Below are 22776 nucleotides of genomic sequence, written 5' to 3'. Positions count from 1 at the left end.
AATATCTAAATTATGTCCATGTGTTTTTTTTTTTTTTTTAAATTAGGTCTCAATCCTAATATTATATATAGGTGATGCAAAACTTTTGGCCATACCTGTATCTGGAATGCTTGGCTAATTTAGAAGAATAAATAGATTAAGAATTGCCATAATATTTCTATTTCCAGTAACTTCTTAAAATAATCACTGCAAATTCTTTCAACTGAGTTTCTTAAATTTGCATAGGAGTAACATCTGAATTACAAATGTCTTGTTCCAAATTCAAACACAACCCCACAGGAACAGCAGCTAATGCATTCAAATTCATAGGACTTATTTTTAAATTGTATCCTTTTATCTCTCCAAAATACACACCACATCTTTGCTCATGCAGATTTGCTATCCAAGTTAGAAAACCTTCCTTTTCAGTATATTCATAGCAGCAGCAACATGTTCATAGTGTCCTTGTGCATTGGGCTCTCTTCATTATAAGGCTGTAAATTTCAAACTTTGATTTGCCCGTCAGACTGGGGCAGTAAATTGTGATGGGTTTACACATATCTTCAGCGAAGACAAAGCAATGGTTTTAGCAAGATAAAATAAAATGTAATCTGATTCTCATTGACAAGTGTTAAGATACAATCTATATAGTATGTGCATTCATGCATGCAGTAACCACTAACCAAATGCAATGCTGTGTTTCATACAGCTGTCTTTTACTAAAGTCTGTGAGTGCAGAACCGATTTAAAATCCATTGACCATAGCAATATTTGCTTAAGTAACTGTATGGAAACATTAACATCGATATTGCCTTTGGGTTATTGAAAGAATGACTTTAGAGATGAAGACATGTTTTGAATTTCTTATATGCAGCACAACAAAATAAATCAGATTTCCATATAACACTATGTACACCAGGTGTGATTTGCAGTAGTTTTGTGATCTGCACAACATTTGAGGAATTTCATTATTCTTACCTTTATACACAGGATAATGAAGCTACTGTTTGCACCTGATACAGTTTCTATTGTTCTTGTTGAAACAAAAAGCAAAATGTCAGCAGTCTGAGAGTATGCCATCCCCTTCTGAAGGTCATTTGGAAGGTCATTTTAATCCACAACAGGTTTACAAAAGCCAAGATTTATTACATCTATTAATATTTATATAATTAACATAGCAAGGAGCTGCTTCAAAGATAGGCTTTGTCAAATGTTGCATTCTCCTCATTTCAATGTTTTGGCACTTCCTTCTCCTGTCTCACACCATTTTGTAATCTGCATAGAACTGAATATGCATGCTGTCTATTATTATTATTATTATTATTATTATTATTATTATTATTATTATTATTATTATTATTATTAATACATGTATTTATTAGCTGTATTAAACCCACACTGTACCTATATTTACACACAAAAATATGCAGGGGAAAGAAAAGGACATTCATTAAATTGTGAAAGGCTCTACTACAGTATGTATATAAAGATGTTTACATATTTTGAAAAAACATCCTAAAGCAATGCATCTATAACACTGTATGATGTCAAAACTGCAAAATTAGATATACTTTAGATACAGCATATGGTATTGGTTGCAGTAATGGCTTTCCTGAGAGTCCATTAATACCTAAGTATAGTATTGCATTCATACTGCATATTAATGGAATCTAGTTATTACTGTGGCTTCATATCTTATTAATACTTTTGGAACTTGGTATCAGTTATTAACACCTTGCACCTAGTGGATATTAATAACACACAGTATTTCATTTCATAAAGTGGATTAAATATTAATTGTCTTCAGTCTGTGGCAATGCATTAACAAAATCCCTGCAACCAGAAGGATTCTGGGGTAAAAATAAAGTTTTTGAAAAAGTAGTTATAAAAGTGCAAGAATGAGGCTTCAGCCATAATGTGTGCAGTTTAGCAGGTGACAGATTTGTATTTTTATTGTCCGGTTCTGCATTGCATCCTTCTCTAGTTTTATTAAAACCGTATAAAGCGTGTCTATGAAATGCTGACATAATGAACTGATTTATGTTTATTTTTGTATTTATTTTTTTCCAGAACGGTAAAGGTTAGGCAAGAATGGGTCGTTTACGTCAATAAGGGCACCCACAGACATTATATGTGAAAGTTTGTATTATTATATTGAAGTATGTTCAAAATAAAAAAAATATAAGATATGACAAAACATTTAGCACAAAACTTTAAGTAAGTTTGGAAGATCCCATTCTAAAAACAAAAACATGCAGATACCAAATGATGAACAGCTTAACACCTAAGGGAAAATACCATTAAAAGCCCATTCGCTCTGTTATATTATCAGTCCGAATGTGAAGTGACCAATGAAAAGGGTTGAGTAAGTGGCAAATCAATGTTGTCATCCTGGTCTACCTTCTGTATAGCTTGACGCATTTGTTGCTGATGACACACAACCCTCTTATTTTTAAATAGGATTTTTGGTACAAAAAGGTCAGTGTGAACATACTTGTGCAGTTTTCAAATAGCTCCATGAAATTCCTACTGATACCACATTCAGTATATATAAAACACAACATGCATTCCTCCATGACAAGGAGTGGTGTGTACAAGCGATAGGCATTATACAACACTAACATTTCCCACAAGGATACTCATTTGCATCATTTTGCTGCTGGTTTTCTACTACCTGTGAACACTGCTGCACCATGACTCTAATGTTTAGCCAATGTTGATAAGAATTGAAAAACTTTCATTCAAATGTTATATGAATTCAAAATTGAAAACTTGAAGAAAACTGTGATTTGGTTTATTTGAGTCCAATATTTGTAACATTTAAATGTGTTAATTGGAAAAAAATCACAGGTACGAATGTCAGTTTGAATATTAATGTGAGTAACTATAGCAACACACTCCTCATACAGTCTTAGCTGATAAGTTGTATCAGCCAGAGTCTATGTGAAAAAGAAGGTTTGACAAATTGACATTTATTCAAATTGATGTGAATGTGAAATGTATTTGTTACAAGTACTCTGAAAGAAGTGTCACTGTTGATAACATTGAAATCAAGAAACAAACATTACATGTTAACAAAGTAAGGATGCAATTAGTGCAGATTTAATGTAATGAGTCAGCAATAATACAAATAATTTCAAATGTAAACAGACTCTTAATTGAAAAAGAGAAAGTGCTGTACAACCTTCATTTAAACGTGGAGAAATATAACCAAATATCTTATTGAAACGTTAAAAAAAATTACAGGCAATACATACCTTACATCAAACTCCCCAGCTTTCAACAGCAAGGAACAACATAATAGCTTGCTTGTGAAAGCCTATAATTGTAAAAAAAAAAAAAAAGCTGGTGGATCTACTTCTAGAAATGGAATAAATGCACCTATATTGCATTTCCATGAATCTGTACCTGCAGAATATGTAGTAGACAGTGCATGGGGACTGAAATCAATCTGGTTTAAAAGCATCACTAAGGAATAGGGATAGAAAATCCAAATACAAGACACATGCAAAACAATTACCAAACCATGTTGTTATAGATAATAACATATTTCATTTGATTTCTTCGTGCTTCTTTTTAAGAAGCAATGGGCTATTGTCTTGAAATCCAACAGGCAGTAATATGTCATGTTTGATTGAGCAAAACAAAACCAGAAAATGCCTCTATACTTAAGCTTGTTTTATAATATAATGTAACCTGAAGCTTACCGTGCTTAAGAATGGTTGAACAAGTATATCCATTAAAAGAGATCATTGAATATAAGAGAAAGCTGCAGAAGTAAGAAACTCTTTGGAGGAACCCTATTACTGATCTTAATTTTCACAAGGGTCGTTAACCAGTGCTGGAGTATTAAAATCCACATTATATTCAAGACACTTCATACTTTATTTATCTTCAAGACAAAATACTCAATCTTCATAACATCACATAAAAACAAGGTTAGAAAGGTAATCAGATCATCGAGAAATTGAAACCTGCATATAAATCATGTCCCATATTAGTCCTAAATGTTCATGTGCAAAAGCTAATGTTGTCAGAATGAACAAGGGATCAGAATGAAAACTAGAAAAAAAAACAATGTGGATTTATTTTTCCAGATAGTGCAGTCCATGAAAACAAAGATCCCCACATGCTAAAATCAAGTCAAAACAACAAACCTCCACCCCACCCCCCCAAAAAAACATTTATTTTTCCCAGAAGAATGTTTTGTAGTAAAAAAAAAAAATGATAGTAAAATATTTTGGAAACATGTCATACAGTAGTTTAAATGAAACAGAGAGTGTTTTGTGATTCATTTTATAGGGCAATGGGATGAAAGGAGACAGGAATCATTTTGTTGAGTGGTTAAGAAGCATGTTTTTTAGAACCACAAGTCTTCTGGTCCACGTTCAACCCCCACCTGTTACACAAGCTTGAATCTGTTTCTAAATCATCTTTAAATGCAGCCATATCTGTGTACTGTATTTCAAATTCAATTTGAACAACCCAGCATGTCAAGGGATCCATACAATTATGTAAGATGTATAGCTGATCAGAAATAAGAATAATCCACTATGATAACTATCTATTTTTATTGGCCAAGACCCATAATAACGTGTGCATTTTGAGATAACAACCCAAAACTGACAGGTACACATTAAACAGCACAGTGGTTGGCAGAAAACACATTAGCATTTATTTTACATTTTGTTTGTGTGTTTTAAATTTGCTGACTTATTTAAAAAAAAAAATGCTGTTCCTGTTTTTTTTTTTTTTTAATCAGAATGAGCCAACAACTATTGAAATGCCAGAAGTTTGAATGAATATGTTGTCCTTGAAAACTACCTCTAATGAGTTTGGTTTGACTATATGAGTGAACTTTACACACAGTATCAATATTTAACACCAGTGGTTAGGTAAATCCATCTTGTGAAGGTCAGTTCAAACAGTAATACCTGAATATAGCAAAGCAAACTCAAGGTCCCAAGGGTGAACTGAAACTGAAGCATTAGATATGTAGATGAGACATTGAGCCTGGGGATCTGTCTTGTTGAGAGTTCAAACAGCTTACATAATCTATTTGTTTCCATACACTTGGGTTATAAGATTCCTAAAGCAAACTTGTGGTTTTAAAGGGCAGTGACAGTATTATTGACATCTGGCTCTTGAGGTAAAACAAATAATCATCTAGCTGGCGATTTTGGAATCTTCTGTGTTCCGCTTTTCGCTTCTTTGACATCTACTACTTCGATTCTACTGATTTTAAATTTTACACTAATCAAAATTCTGTGTGCTGTGTGTGTGAGGAAACTGATCCTGTGTGCTATTTGATTGACTATTTTACTACCTCTGTGAGCTGTGATTGGCTTAATGGGAATGTCACACAATGAAGAATTGCAAAACCATACAGTACATCAATGCAATTTTAAAGAAACTAATGGGTGGGCTATATGCATTAAAGGTGCAAGGAAAAAGTTTTTTTTTTACATCAGACAAGGAATACATGTTGAAATTAAAAGGTAAGCAGTACAGTTTCACTTTATGTTGCCTCTGCCTGTCCCTTGTTGATCGCTGTGTCTGTTGATCACTCATTTTCAGTCAATGTAAACCACCTCCACCTTCACAATAAGCTACTGAAAAAAGATACACCTGGACTGCTGGGGCTTTTGATACCACGGTGGTCACAGTTAAGTATCTGACATTATTATGCACAAGATATTATCACTCACAATACAAGTAGTGTGCACAGTACGGTGTGTAAATAAGCCAAATACTGCACATGTAAATTAATGCATGCTCTGTTAGTAAATGGGGCAGTAAATTTAGATTGATCATGCATGTTAGGCTCACTACTTTATGTGCACACTAACTCCAAATTTAGTGCCCTTTCATAAATGAGGCCCTTAATGTACAGGGTTTCCTAATATTTTATATTGTACTTGAAGAATGTCAAACAATAATGACTCCTTTTTTCCTATCACTTAGTTTAGAGAGCAACTGCATCCTGAGGTCACAACATAACAAGCTAATATTGAGCATTTGGTTACCATGTAAAATATACTCATGCTTCAGAGTACTGTAGCACCCTCATCTTCACTTCAAATCACCATTACTCTGATTGAAGAGCAATTATTATCTGATTCAATCAGGTCATGAGCCAGTGTGACTGAAATCAAGGAGCAAACAAAGACACAGTACAGTAAAACATATGGAAAAACACGTCAAGAAATGGTCTATCTTGTCTGCCTACGTCTTGTAAACAAACTAGAAAATATTGTGCAGAATTTGAAATGCGTTACAATGTCTGGTCAATGCAAAACTTGCCTTGCAGGGTAAACTTTTTTTTTTTTTTATGGAAAATGAGACATAGAAACTGACCTTCACAGAGATGGAAAAAGAAAAATGTGTAGGGAGTTTTATATGAAGGAAAAAAAAATGTGCTTACAGCCATTTTACTGATGTACAGTTTTTCTGTTATTATGTGTAGTTTGATTGTAATGGAAAGTAGCATCAATGATGTAAAGAAAGTGTCCCAGCTTGTGGATGCTGCTGTGAAAAATGTCAATATCAGAGAGCAGGGGGTAGAAAAGAACTTTCATTATATCAGTGTTACTGCTGTGAAGTTCCATCTCTTTGTAGGACTAAGGAACTATCCTGGATCGAAGACTACATAAATAATTTGCCTCCTTTCAAACCTTTCCATTGCTGGAAGGAGATAGAAATTGACTGCTGCACTGGCAATTGTGCTTTTTATATAAAATTCTAAATACTGAGCAATGGTATTTGTCCTTCTACAAAACTATTAAGACTTTGGGTATTTGTATTGTTTTCAAATCTTAAAACTGGATTATAGACAATGACTTTGGTCCAGTTAATATATAATACTGTATATATTAAAATGTTTTGATCTTTTGTTAGATTAACAGCACAAATATGCTATATATACTTCACATTTTAACTTAGGGTGGAGGTCAAAGAACATGCTTATATACATCCAGGACTGGGCTAATAAGATTTTACAGGCTGTTCTAACAAGATACAATTATCCTGTTTAGTTAACATTGATGAGTAACTGTACTTTTATTTCACTCTTATTGTTGAAATGGCTTACATTGTATCCTTCAAAAGCGTACAGTATATTTTGGTCAAAAGTGAAAAAGGGGCTTTGAAAAGGATTAGAACTTTGAAAAGAGTGGATCAAGAAGGTATTCATTTATACATTCAGGAAACATCCATTATATTTTCTGAAACATATTGCTTTATAGTGGGATTCTGCTTATTTTGCCGTGACACTACTTCTAAAAAAAAAAAAACAGGAGATGACTTACCAGAGAGCCACACAATGGCAGAACTAGGACTGCAATAAATGATACCTTAGCTCACTGTATATATACGACTTAATATGTATATGACTTAATAAAGCGAAAGCGTAGGGCAGCTGTTATTTGGCACTTTCTGGCTAAATACATTTGGAGTTGCGTGACATGTTATTTTTGCAACTTGCATCATCCCCTCATTTAGGAAATTATTGCCAAATTAAAAGATAATGGTTAAACAGCCTTCAGAGATTTAGCTCTCACTAATTTTTAATGTATTTATGTTTTATGTAGGCAAATTCTTTTTTATTTCAGGTCAGTGGATCAGTTTTGCTTATGGAGATTTAGAGAATTGAGTCCATGAAAGAAAAAAAAAACATTTTAGAGGAGCAATTTTGCAAAAGATTATTTTGCAAACATTTGTATCTCCCATAATGAAAGATCTTGTACTGACGATCTATCCATATAACATACTAATCACTCCAACTGCAATGATCTTATTGATCTAGACATGTTCCAATGTCTCTGTATAACTTGAACTAAAGCACATTTCATGTGCTATTTAATGATTAGGTATTGATGGAGTGGTGTGCAGGTCCAAATAGACATACCCTCTTGGATAAGGAACCAGCCACACCACACCCCTTGTGTAACATGTTGAAATGTCACATGCTGGATAGAATGATGACTGTGTTTCTAAACTCAAAACCAGAGCCCTGGATATGAGGGTCCATTTCAAATGTTCTTGACTCTGAGTCAGTCTTTGACATTTATTGTTGATATAGCATCGAGTGTCAAATTGCTTTCGTAGCATCTTATATTGACTTCTCCCTGCTGCTGTGTAAGTGCTACTGTTATTAGAATAAGGCCAAATAGGTCAGTGTGGTTATTTGCAAACCTCTTTCTCTATTCCATTGACCAGGACAAGTGTCAACAATTCACACAATACCTTAAGGAAATCTATTCTGCCGGCCACAAGGAAGGACCGAAACACTGATGTTTAAACTTTAAGTATTTATATAGGAGAATCGGTATACCCAGTCTTATCCTCAAAGATTTTTCTCAAGTACCATTGTGCTAAAGAACTGTTTGTGTAAGTCTGAGTCAAACCAACAACTAGTTATTGCTGCATTCTGCTCCCCTCGCAAAAATACATTGCATACAGTATTGTCACATTACAGGGAGCACAGGAAGGAGGTTAACAATCGTCCTATGTGTGCATTGAAGAGAAGTAGTGTTTGAATTAATTGATTGAGGCGATACAGTACATCATTTAAACCTTGGGTTTATATAAGACAGTTATGTAAAGGTACATAATTTCATTGCTGCTTTTATGTCACTGTGTCCAATCAGATCTACTGCAGAATATTGTATTTTGTAAGGTGTATGGGTAGTTATAATAACCAATCAGCTAGAGAAACTACGGAACTGAAGGAAAAATTATGAGGCTCAGGTAAACTAGGATCAGCACTTTCTTAATCCTATGGGAGTAAGTTATTGTATAGATATCAGCATTTTCCATTCCTGCAAAGATCTTTTTTTGTGTGAATATATTTTCATCAAATGTGTTAATATTTTAACCAGTTTCAAAAGACTTTTACTTGAATTCCTGCCTAGGGTGCAATCTTAAAGACACATTTGGTATACAGTATGGTTTTTGCAGGACTGGGAAAGGATGGGAAGTTTATGTCTTTATAGCTTCTTGAGTATATCAGGTACATGGTAACTAATATCTGACATAGCTGAGATTATTGTCCACAAAAACAGCAAAATAATTATAAAAATTAAGTACCATGTTGATTTGTTAGCTTCTTTTTTACATGTTTGTATTATGAGGTTTACAGGATATTTTGCTATTACAGTACTCATATTAATGATTCTGTCAGTTTGGTTCCACCAAGAACTAGATTTTGTCACATCTAGTAACTAAGTACTTTATCATTGTTTTGTTTTGGTTTTTTTAAAATGATGACACAGAGTACTCAGCTGTAAAATAAACATCAGAAAACTCAGTAAAACACGACAAGCCAACAAAACATGTTAAACAATGTGTCCGATTAACATTTCGCCAATTCAGATAACTTTTCCCATGGTAATTTATAACATTTTGTGGTTTTCACTTTAAATAATTAATTTATATAACCAGGGAGACTTCTCTTTTAAAAGTGATAAATGGAATAGCTTGACACAGCATTCAATTAAGGTAAACATATTTTCTTTTCTAAGCTAAATAAGCTGGTATAAATGCACCAGTATAGGCAATGTGTTACACAAATATAAATATCATTTTTATAACAACATATTTAAACAGGGCATTAATGAGAATCTGCTCAGGGCATTAATGGGTTGTTTAAGTGATAGCTTGTAACCTGCCACAAAATTGAAACAATATATTTTAAGTATGACTCTAATACACTTTGTGTCATTGCAGGGGTATCATGTGTTTGCTTTAGTGCTTGCGTGAATCTGGTAAAACAAAAAAGTAAATAACAGCTGACCCTTTTACTACAATGTGTTAGCATGCAATCATACATCTTATGAGAATAAAACAAACCATTAGCTTTGCAAATGCTGGTCTTAATCCTGCTTCTTTTTCTTTCTTTTTTCTTTTTATTGCTAGATGTGTTTAAAGGTGAATCTATTTTTTTTTCTACCTTTCAATATGTTATTGTGGAATGTAAAGTCCTAGAATTTTGTTCAGTTTTACACTTAACTCTGCATATTTACCACATTATTCCACATTTGATCGATGCACATTATCATTATCCTACCTTCACAATTACAACTTACCATCAAACTTTTGGGGTTTTGATGAAAAAGAAGTTGCAGATATAAAAAGGGTCTACAGTTTTAGAGAAGGAAGTATGGGGAATATAAATATAATAAAATAAATATAATACAGGGAGTTTGACGTTTGATTTTTCAGGATCAAGAGCTGTAACCAGCATGTTTTTATTGGCAGGACTGGTAGTAACCGAATATGTAAGGTAATGGTACTAGTACAGCATGTTAAAATATGCTAGAATTTGAACAACATCAATTCATTAACAACCCACAGTCCATATTACGGTACATGTCCATCCTGTAGTTAGGATATGTTATGCAGGGGTTGACATTTGGGGCTCCTTTATGGTCCTAGAGGAATGTGAAATAGTAAAACCTGCAAAAAACCTTGACTTGTGCAAAAGTTGTGTAGCCCAATTTTAACAAAACCTGCATCCTCATCACAGGAGCCTTCTTTTACAAAGACTGAAAAAACAATGAGATAAAGGTTTCACTTGGTAGAATATAAAGACAGCATAATTCAAGTCATCTCAAAATTTTTCCAACAGCAATTTTTCATTAGGAACATTTAACAACTAATTGCTTTAAAAAAGCAGCAGTTAAAATCAATTAGAACCATTGCACATATAAATGGATTAACCAACTTGTACACATGAAAAACATGAAAAGCCTTCAGGGGTATTGACTGCTGAAGTCCTTTTTCAAGAACGTGAATGCTGCACACTGAACGGTTTCTAATACGTGTCCTTCAGGTTCGATCACACTTAATTTAATTAATTTTATTTGGCTGGCCAAAGCTGACTTAATGGCCCTGAGGGAGTTAGTAATTTAGTTAGTTTGGTATACCACATAATGTAAAGGTAAGAGTATTTTCCTTGGTTAACCGGTAGCTTGAGTCTATGAACCAGGTAGCATGCTCGTTTTCAAATAACTAATTATAATATATAAAGAGATGAGATAGTAATCAACTGGCTTGGGACATACAAATGATATTAGCTTAAGTTGTTGGTTAGCGTGCATGTAAAGGGAACCAGGATAAAGCACAGAGAGTCATCGGATCTGCTTGGACATCCCCTGTCCTGACCTGAAAGACGACTCCCGGTTCTCAGGTATTATTTGGCCACACTATTCGGTAGCCATATAACTAGTAGACTACTATATTTCATATAGAGATATATGTTGCAATAAGTGCTTTGTATTGATGTTTGTTATATTTGAATAATAATGAAGATTATTAACCTAAATATCCATGTCATGACATTAATTATGGAATAACCAGAATCAAGTAAAGCTGCAATTCCTTGATGTTTGAAAAACAGTATTTACTAGAAGCCATTTAGATTTCTATTTTTTTATTGTTTACTAGATATATTTTGCTTTTTAGTTGAAGTTGGTTGTGGCAATAGGTTCATGAGATTGACACAAACATCTCATCAACGTCTTTGGATGATCTTGTTTCTTCACGAGAGTCATGCACATATGAATCAGGGGAGACACAGCGATTGGATGGTCTGTGAAAAGGCTACTGAAAGACAGGGTTTCCAAAGACTCAGTTATATAGTATTTTATCTGTTGAATACAGAGCCAATTAATCTTAAATGTAGGACATTCAATAATTAGAAGCTGCACCTGGAAACTCCTGGATAAGGGAGATATTAAACATTTAAAGTAGTATCTTAGGAATGGCACTGGGATGTGGTTTCCAGTTGTAAAGTAACCTCCAGCTTGCAATTATGCAATCCTCTACAAAATACCAAGGATAGTTTGTACGAAATGTGAAATGCAAAACCTGGCCTCTTGAATAAAACCAACAGCTATAAGCATAGATAATATTATTGCTGTCCTAATAGAAATTCTACTCTTAAATATATATAAAATGTGCTGCTATTTCAGTGCAGATTCAAAATGAAATATTCATTGTACTATTAATTGTCCAATAAAAATCAGCAGTGCAAAAAAAGTTAATAAAGCTAACCTACAGTACAATTAATAACATGGAAAACTTATTAGAAATATGTTCCTGTTGTACATGATCCACAAGAATATTTAAATCCCAGTTCTGTCATCAATAAATTGAGAATTGTAATGCATAATTAGGACTTATTTATTTTTAGAATATTAAAATGCATAGAAAATAATGACTTAACAACCTGATGTACATTTCTAAACGATTCACAAGCAATATGTGTCAGATACCTATAATGCCATTCATCACAGAGGTCCCAAGTACCTCCTCAACCTGCTGACCCGCTATGTCCCTGTTCCCAAGCTGAGGTCCTCCGACTCTGGCCTGCTTGTTATCCCCAAGCAAAAGTGAACCACACTTGGAGAACACTCTTTGGAACTCTCTCCCAGCTTTGGTGAGTTATGCTCCCACCGACACTCACTTTAAATCAACTCTCAAGACCCACTTGTTCTCTTTTGCTTTCCATGCTCTTAAAGCCTGATATCTGCTATTAGCTGCTGTGTTGCTGCTACTATTTCATGTATTATGCAATTATCATGTATTATGCCCTTTCCACTGTATTTATTGTACTATTTAATGTATTATGCTACTATCATGTATTATACAGTTTCCGCTGTATTGAAAGTATTATTTCATGTAGTATGCTGCTATCATGTATTATGCACTTTCCAATGCATTTAATGTATTTTGCATTGTTTTTTTTTGTTTTTTTTTTCTGTATAGCATGTATTATGCATTTCTCTATATTGATTGATTGATTGATATTCCCAGTTCTCAGGTGCTTTCTGGTGTTTTTGAATGATTGATTACCATGCGTGTACTGTAATGTATCATACTTGCATAGCAAACTTGTAGATAATTTTCTTGACTAGAGTAAATAGAGTTCAACTTTTCTTAAAATATGTTTTTGACTTTTAGTGGATTCTGGAATTGCTTATACAAATTATAGATATTTCCTCTGCCTCACAGTTATCAACTGGTTACCAAGTATGGTCATATAATTGGTATTATCCTATAATACTTCAGTTACCGACAATAGAAAGCAAAGAGATAAACTTCACATTACAAACAGTGTTTCTACCCAGTATCTGCACATGTAATAAGATAGTAACAACAATATCAATGTACAACCACACAAGCACATATAGTGTAATTACACAATACATTTGCAACTACAATTAAACATACTGTAGTTGTATTGTAAACAGTCATCTGTGTAATAACTTAATACATAAAGAGAGTTGTAATCTCCCATAGAGCTTGATGAAGATTACAGTCATATTACTACCATGTAAATGTGTGTAATAATATTGTGACATCATTGCCGTGGCCTGGAATCGAGTACAGGCAACGGCAGTGACATCATCACCCTGTCAGAATTGTAAACAAAATTAGAAAAAAATGGCAGACTCAAGATTTCAAGTTGTCAGTGAGGCTGAGGTGGATAGTTTTATTTGTTCAGAGAGAAACAATATGTGCAAAACAACGGTTTCTCAATAAAAGGGAAAAGGCAAATGCTCCTCACCGGGCTGACTCTCTAACAGATGATGAAATAAATCTGCTGTTTACTTCAGGAACAGCGGACCGGGCAGCTCTCCTGAATATGGTATTTGTTTTGAACAGTCTTCATTTCGTGCTCTGGACCAAGGAGTTCATACTATATTATTACCTTGTAGATTATCTTGACCTTTGTGAAGGTCATCTTGACCTTTAATTTTTTATCTTGACCACATACTGGTAGAACACACAGCTCTGGGTTTCTCACTATCACACATGTGTAGAACACAAATGCAATGCACATTTATAAAGCATTTCTTTACCCAAAAACAAACTGTATTTACAGATTTACATTCAATATTTTCAGTTTGGACAGACTGTATTTTCTTGTGATCTTTAAACGGTCATGCTGGTGGTGTATAAAGAGTGTGTAATGGTCCACTTACATTCAGCCAAATTTACAGGAGGTGAAAATATTTTTACAAATCAGTTACCACATACTATTTCTGACCTTTTGAAGTGGTTTAAAATGTTTCCGCTGTACTGGTTAAATGATTTTTTAAGTGGCTTCCTTAAATGTCAGACACTATGGAAACACCCACGCACAGTCCTGGTCTATAGGGGCTCAAGTACTTTTTAATGTTATAAAGTCTCAAAGGAAATGAGGTGTAGCTTAGATTCCAATTGAGGGTCAGGCAAGCATATTGCTGCTTCAGTTTATATATTTGTTGTTGGAAGAATGCTGGGCAATTTTAAAGATACATGTTGGACTTTGAAATTTAAGCGATTTAAACAATCAATACGGGTCGCATTGAGTGTAGGAGTGGATAAGAGTTAAGAATGTCAAGGACTTTATACTGGTAAGGGAGATTGTTGACATTGGTTTAACCAAACTGTACCGTCATGTTACCACAGTATATATATATAATATATATATAGATATATATATATATATCTGATATATATATATATATATATATATATATATATATATATTCAAAAAACAATATTAAAGTGAATTGCAGTGGGGTAGGAATGTAAAAAGTTAATTGCAAATATTAAAGTAACCACTTGAGCAGGGGTATGATAATCTTTCCTGAAGCATTGTAAAGCAAGAAAGTGTTTTTTCAAGGCAAAAGCAATTTACTTTGCAGTGCTGTACAGCTTGATTGTTTGTTTAGCAAGAAACTGATATGTTATTTTAGCTAACGCTTTGACATTTCTGTTACTATGGACCTACGGTTTTGTGCTTGAATAATTAAAAAAAAAAAAAATAATAATAATTGCCTATTATTTTAAATTGACGGGGGTTGCATCATTATGAATTCAAAGATAAAGTCTACAATTGAGATTTAAACAGGGTGCCTGACAAGTCAAAAGCACAGGAGGTGCACTTTACATAAGAAAAGCCAGCCAAGGCTTGTCACTTGTTAGCACACAATTTTCCCCTGCTGGGGGAACTAATTTAAAAGTACAGAATCTAGTCTTTTAATAAATGTTTCCAGTATTTAGATCCTGTTACTTCACCTGGTAGTCTATTCCATGTTTTCAGTGTCTGGGCACTGGCACCCCAGCTTGAACCAGTCAATTTACAGAGTAGATTGTTTCTGGTACTGACCTTTGCTGCCATTTTTTTCAGGTGATCATGGTAGGTTAATGTTCTGTCAAGAGTCACGCCGAGGTACACTGGTGTCGGGTCATGTCGGATGCGTTGCCCATTTAAGATGATGTTGATCTCACGTTTGGCATTTACATTGTGGAGGTGAAAGACGCTGGAGACTGTCTTGGTTGAGCTTGGCTGCAGTTGCCATTGTTTAAAGTATACCGCCATGCCCTCCAGGTCCTTGTTCAGAACCACCTCGACCTCCGTGAATGAACCGCTTTGAGACCGAGACATATATCATCCGCGTAAATGAACTTGCATGACTGTGTTACAGGCATATCATTGATGTAGACGTTAAACAGAGTTGGTGACAGCACAGAGCCTTGTGGGAGTCCATTCACCTGGCGTCTCCATGAACTGTAGCTGTCACCCATGTGAACTCTGAAATGTCGGTCGTGGAGGAAGAGTTCAATAGTCTCCACTACCCATCTTGGAGCCACTCTGGAGAGTTTTAACAGGAGGCCCGCATGCCAGACCGTGTCATATGCAGTGGTGAGATAAAGGAAAACATTTCCTGTTTTCAGGTTTCTCTGGAAGCTATTTTCGACATATGTTGTCACAGCGAGAACTTGATCACAGGTGCTGCGTCCTCGCTTGAAACCTACCTGCTCGACGATGAAGGTTTGTTCCAGTCCCGGACTGATTCTTTGCAGGATCAAATGATCCAGTAGCTTGAAACACACCAAAAGTAGGGAAATTGGTCGATGGCTTGCAGCACTGAGGGGATCCTTGCCAGGCTTTAGAATGGCAATGATCTTCGCCTGTCGCCAAGTGCGTGGCATACTCTTCTCTTGAACAACTCGGGTGTAAAATGCCATGAGCCATGCCTTTGCCTTTGGTCCGAGATGCTTCAGGAATTCTGGCAGGATATTGTCATAACCTGCGGCTGTTCCTGATTTGATGTTGATTACCACCTCCTCGAACTCCGTCGTTGTAAATGCCTCTAGAGGTTCCTGGTTAGGTTCACGTAGCTTCTGGTTACAATACTGGCGCCACTCGTCACGCACTTGACGTCAGTGTGATTTCTCCAGTGGGGCCTTTGCCACTTGGAGCAGGTGAGAGGCAATGGTGTTTGGTTTAACCACAGGTCGAGCTTGTACTGGAGGCTGCTGGGCAGCTCCGAGTCGTCGGATAAGGCTCCAGCTTTTTCGGCTGGAATGGGTGAAGTTCATAGATCCTCCAGATTCTTCCCAGCGACTGTGTCTTGCAAAGTTGAGTGATTCAATCAAGCTATCGGCTACGTCTGGATCCTGAGATGCTTTATACTCCTCAAGGAGGGCATGGCCCTCTTCATCCAAGCAGGGTGTGTAGACTGGCCTGAGGCCACGGGGGATAGACACACTGGCTGCCTTGAAGATGGCTCCTTGGAAACAGTGGTATGCTTCCTCGACTGGGATACAGCGTGCTGGAATGGTCACAATACTCCAATCCAGTACCTCGCTGTACTTGTCCCAGTTTGCTTTGAGGAGGTTCCATCGTCTTTGAGGTGAGCTGTGTATTGTCGGAAGCTGGAGTCCAAGGTGGATGAGCAATGGTCTATGCTGACTATGAGGGAAATCTTCTAACACCGTTTGAGATGCTGGCAAACGGTGTTCACCAGTGAATGAGACCCAGCAGAGGTCTGGTGAGTAGTCCTTCTGCCATCTAGCCGAGTGAAAGGTCCTGCGCTGCTTTGAGTCATGGGTTAAACTCAGGTCGTTGTTTGTTGCCCATTCGACCAGTAATTCCCCATCATCGTCGGGGGCTGAGTAGCCCCAGTCAAGATGGTGACTATTGAAGTCGCCAATGTACACAGCGGGGGGGGTCAAGTGACAGAAGCATGCTGTTAACCCAACTAGCACTGGGTGGTTTGTAGACGTTAGTGATCTTGTATCCTCCGACACTGATCACATCACAGAAACTTGAAGAAGAAACTGAAACGGCGTCAGATGTCAGAACGCACATACATTGCATGGCCATATTTTGGGTCTGGAGTTGACAGGATGAGGTCGAAGCCTCCGATCGTGTAGCGTCCCGCTTTCTGGAACGATACGTGTCTCCTGGAGACAAATTATGTCAACATCATGACGATTGGCTAAGGTGCTGATGAGAGTTCATTTGGCTGCTGAGAGACCCTCAACATTGAGTTGAAGAACACAAAGAGCCGGTCCAGTGGCTTGAAAGTCAGAGTCTGGCACGTTGGGGTCTGCTGGTGGTGGTGGCACGTGACAGATTCACTGTTGAATTCGGTCCACGGGTTGGATCCTTAGCTTCTCCAGTTTCGGCCAAGGCCTCAGCTGGGTACTGACAGGTGGCACGACGTGAACGTGGATCCATTGCCGCCCCTCTGTATCAGGGCACTAGAAATTACTAAAAATGTCTATCAAAATCAATTATGCATGTTTTTCTAGACAGTTAGTGAAATGTAACTGGACTTGCAAGATGTGTTCTTGAACAGTACACAAACATTAACTTCCACTTACCTACACATCCTACAGCTTTACACAAGAGAAAATGATGTTCTGGAGCAGGAATTGTGCTTAAAAACATGCAGTATTGTTTGAGTTACATTTCTTTAACAACACTAAATAACATGTTATGTTACCACTTATTGAGCCTTGGTACAAAAATCTGTGATAGATGTAAATAGACAAATCTAAAACCAAATTCACCCCTTAACAGGAAAAGGGGAGCATTAATAATGTTAAGCTAACATTTACTTTAAAGCATTAGATAGTTTCATCTGATCTTCAGACGTCGCTAAGTCACACCTGTATGTAGTTACCTGTGCAAAATGTTATTATGAGAAGTGGTTTCAGTGCATTTGTTGTTTGAAAAAGCTTCTGTTGGCCATGTTACAACATTGTGAAAGCAGACAGGCACAGCATAACAGCTTCACACGTGAAGGTACACATTGCCTTCAACATGGCAGAGCTACATTGTGTTATGGTTTGCGAGACATGCTCCTGAAAGCTATCTATTGGTTAGCATTTAAAGTCTTTCTAGTTTTCTCACTGGACACATTTATTTTGGTGCTTACTGCTTTTGTGCTTATCTGTTCACAGTTTAGCAAGAGGTTAATGGGGTCATTAACATACCATCCACTACTGTGAGCCGAAGGAATTTTGCATTTGACAATGTCCCCGACTGCTCCTTTACAAGGGTTGAAAAAGCAGCTAGTGTATGCTTATATAAAATCTGAACCTTGATTTGACTTCTTATAGTATTTTCAACTTGTAGTTTATTATGATTTGTTTTCTAGAGAAGGTGTGCTGATATCTTTTGATACAATTGTGCATGAATAAATACATTGTCATTTGCCAATCTGGTTTGACAGAGGCTATGAGAGTCCACATACGCTTAAATAACTCTATTTCAGGACAATCTTGCATTAAATAACCACCTTTATTATAATACATAATGTTATGGATTTCCAAAAACATTAAACCCTAACAATGGGTGAATAAAAATAAAAATAGTTGGAGCACAGCCTCATCCCTCATCCTTCATATATATAGAGATTTCCTGCCTGAAACCTCACAAGCTTTCTAATAAAAGCTCAATGAGTATCTATGGCAAAGGCAAACATTTTAGAATAAAACTAAGCTGCTAGATGTTTTTGAAATTGTAATCTACAGAGAATTTACAAAAGATGTATTGATGGTATCATAGCCTATTCACTTTATTAAAAGAAAAATTAACTGGAGGATCAAACCTAAATACAACTCAAATAAATGCTATGTTAGTCTCATATAGTGTTATGAATTTCAAGGCTGCAGTATTAGGATTTGTGCCTAAATAAATTCATCCAAAATCTCTCGATCTCTCTCTCTCTCTCTCTCTCTCTCTCTCTCTCTCTCTCTCTCTCTCTCTCTCTCTCTATATATATATATATATATATATATATATATATATATATATATATATATATATATATATATATATATGATCTTTTAGGATCTTTTACATTGAAGATGGCAGTTTTATATACCATATAGTAATGCACACAAAAATAGAAGGAAAATAAGGCATTGTAATACTGTATCACAAGACAAAATTGTATAAATACAAAATACAATTGCAAAACTTATTAAGTATTTCAGAGATTAAATTGTCATACTCTGCACAGATCTAATATACGACTGTTCATGCTATCGCCACTGCCTTTGGTAAGCTTTAAATTACCCTAGGCCTTGCAAGCTATGAGCTTCACTGTTCAACCAGGAAAATGCTATAAATATAAACCAGTCTCCCACAGATCCTGCACTTGAAATGATTTATTTAATGCCATGTTACAGGCATGTTGAGATTCCCTTGAAACACATTTCAAACTGTTTCTCCCTGACCTTCCCTGCAAGCAAAGTATATATTTTGAAAACAAAATGCATTCTGATGCCTCTCAAATATGGTAATTCTTGATTGTGGTAACATTTTAAAACGTTGTATTTTTCATAAAGGGGATAAACTTTAATTAACAATAAATTTGTTTTAGAAACTAAAAATAAACATAAGTGTGTGTGTTCAATGCTGTATAGTTTACTGGAAAAAAATTGTGTTCAATTTTCAAAATTTTATTTTACTATTAAGTGTATTTCCAAGTAGTATTTCCTGTGAGTGGTACAAGTCAGCAGTCACAACTGGTAAAAGTCAACAGTCATAGGTATCCAAGATACCATTAACACATACAGCACTCAAAACTTTAAAACGGGAACCCATTATGCATGACCTTCAGTGCAAGACCTCCCTACAACAATTAAAATATCTGAGATACAACAACAGCAACAACACTGTGCAAAAACTGACGTTTATCCTGCTGGGATAACATTTCCTTCTAATTCATCCTTACAGCTGTGGGATATTTTCCCTAATTGATTAAGGCAGGGTAGTGTCACGAACTTAATTTGCCCAAGTTGGGCATTACATAATTAAAGCAGAGCTTTCCTGGTCTCCAGGGTCTTCACTTTAAATTCTGCTGCTGCCATAGGTTCCCTGCACAGCTATCCCAGGTTCCAGGATTAGCAGCAAACAACTATTCTTGTTTCCCACAAACACATTTAAGTAGATTTTGATCTAAATACATTCAAACCTAGGCCACCACAAGGGCTAATCTATTGACATGCGTCTACATCAAGCCATCACATTATGATTTACGGGCCTCCATAAACGTGGCATCTGAGGGCAGGTATTTGGCTTAGGGGTCAAACTCACAATTGCATCTTTTTGTTGGTCTAGGTTTTTCATGTACAACCTAATAAAATACAGTTTTTGTTATATTCTTAATTGGCCTTTGTGTGCTTTATAATTGCAGATCCATTTAAAAGCATGTTTGGTTGTTTTTTCCAACCTGGTCTTTCATAATTTCTGGGTTTTAAAAGGTCTCACTGCATGATTCACATTCATATTGTCAGCGTCTATAAAGGCAGGCATAAGTAATTTTCAACAACATAGAGAAACGCTGACTAAACCGTAGAGGATTTTTTTTTCTTTCAATTGTTACAGGTATTTCACAAAGCAATGTTCTTTAACTGTTTCTTATACAGTATACTTGAGTATTATAATATGTCATTATCTCAATTGCAGTTCACTAAGGGGTTGCATCTGTAACTGTCATTTGTACCAAGATTTTTCCATTCAATAACTTGCAGAGGAGGCTAAAATTACATTAGCATCTCCATTTGTTTCCTTTCAAACCCCCTTATTTCATAAAAGGGTAGCACTGAACAACCTCATAATGACTAGAGACACTGACATCCCTACAAGCTGTTTTCAGTGACTCATAATCTTGACCATAACAAATTAGTCTGATGTGTTTAAGGTTTTTAAATGCTGTTTTATTCTAGATTAATGCTTTGCAAGGTAATAAACATTTTCATAGAGAAGCATATTATTTATTAAAAACAGCTGGTACCTCATGAAAAGAATAATGACTGTGCCTCAGTGAAGTCTTTAGGAGTACTGCATTGCAATTCATGTTTTTCACTGGAAAGCATTCACATTGTAAAAACAGATTTTTTGGGGGGACCATAAGTTAAGCAGAAAATGCAATTGTTTGCACAAACGTTTCCTTAATTATGTACAATACCTGCCATAGAGAAATCTCTTACTGAGAATGTCCATGGCTGTGAAGCTTTTTATTCAGAATACAGCAGCCTTTTGAAACTTGCGTGCGCTCTTTCAGTTGTGTTTGCGGTATTGTATTCAGTGACTGTTCAATAAACTAATGAAAGCTACAATGTCTACCTTGTGTATTTGAGATTTAGCCTCCTTAGAATGAATATCAGATGAATAATGAGAAATGGAATGTAGAGCTGCTCAGCTCAATCAGAACTTTACATTTTTCAGCATGATGCACACTATAATTATATATTTTTTCGCTTAAGTTTGTTATCTCTCTGTCAACATGTATGGTAAATAGCAATTTAAAGATAAATGAAAAAGTCCAATCTCTGCAATCAGAATTGCATATTGGCAGAATGTAACAATACCTACATTATTATGATAATTCCAGTGCAAGAAAAGCTATATGAATTGAAATACATACAAAAGTGTGTGACTAAGATGCTACTATCCTGCAGCACTTGTAACCAGACAGGAAGGTAGCATTCAAGTAATTGCAGCAAGACAAATGCCATTCATTCAAAGCTTAAAATAAGACCTTATTTAAATTGAAATGCAATTTGTGTAAGAAATAAGTACATCTTGGATAACATTACTTAAAGAGCAGGCCACTGAATTAGTATAGGAAAGGCTGTTTTCACGTTATTCTTGAAAACAAAACACGACTAGATTGTAATTGGATGACTTAAAATGTAAGATGCAAAAGAAATGTCTAATTTAGAACAATTGTTTTTTTTTTTTTTTTTAAAGTTGAAATGCATGCATAAAGAGCAAAAACTTGTTTTGCACAAATTCGGTTGCTTTCCCCACGGCTGGCTAGTGTTGAAATTAATTTTTAAGATGTGACCAATGAAAATCCCTTTCTTAAGGGAAACAGCCTTGCCGAAGGATTCACACTGTAATGGAAATGTTAGGCTGCAAGAATTTCATTCATACTTATGTTGCTTTTGCAAGAACTAGGTGGAATTGACCTCTTGGGGGAAGTTTGTAATATCAAGTGAAACAGCATGAAAATCAAATGGAAGCTATGAAGCATGTCTGCAAGAATTCTTAAGCGTTGCAATGTTTTAAGAGCAAAATGAATGTTGAGTTCTTAAAAATAGAATTTAAATAGGAATGAATAATAACAACATTGAAGTCAATAGTGTGATAATGCTCGAGTTTTACCTACAGCGATTCAGTTACTCCATGAACTAAAACATTGAAGCATGCAAACTTATTCTTAGTTTGAAATATAAATACATGTAGGCTGATTTTCTTAATGCATATGTGTTTGAGTTTGGATTATATTACACTTATTACACTGTCAGTAAAAAAAAAAAAGAAAAAAAACAAATAAACATTTCCTCCTGTCAGCATTTCTTTTATAAGATCAAGCTCTGAAGATCATTCTTGAATAAGTCTGTTGTATTTCTTGGGCAACACAGTGGTAAGTTATCTTTATATATGTAAAGACTTAGCAAATTCAGTGTTTATGCCAAACAACAGGGACTTTA

The sequence above is a fragment of the Polyodon spathula genome, chromosome 14 (assembly GCF_017654505.1).
Source record: "Polyodon spathula isolate WHYD16114869_AA chromosome 14, ASM1765450v1, whole genome shotgun sequence".
NCBI classification, from domain to species: Eukaryota; Metazoa; Chordata; class Actinopteri; order Acipenseriformes; family Polyodontidae; genus Polyodon; species Polyodon spathula.
This window is presented reverse-complemented; position numbering follows the sequence as displayed.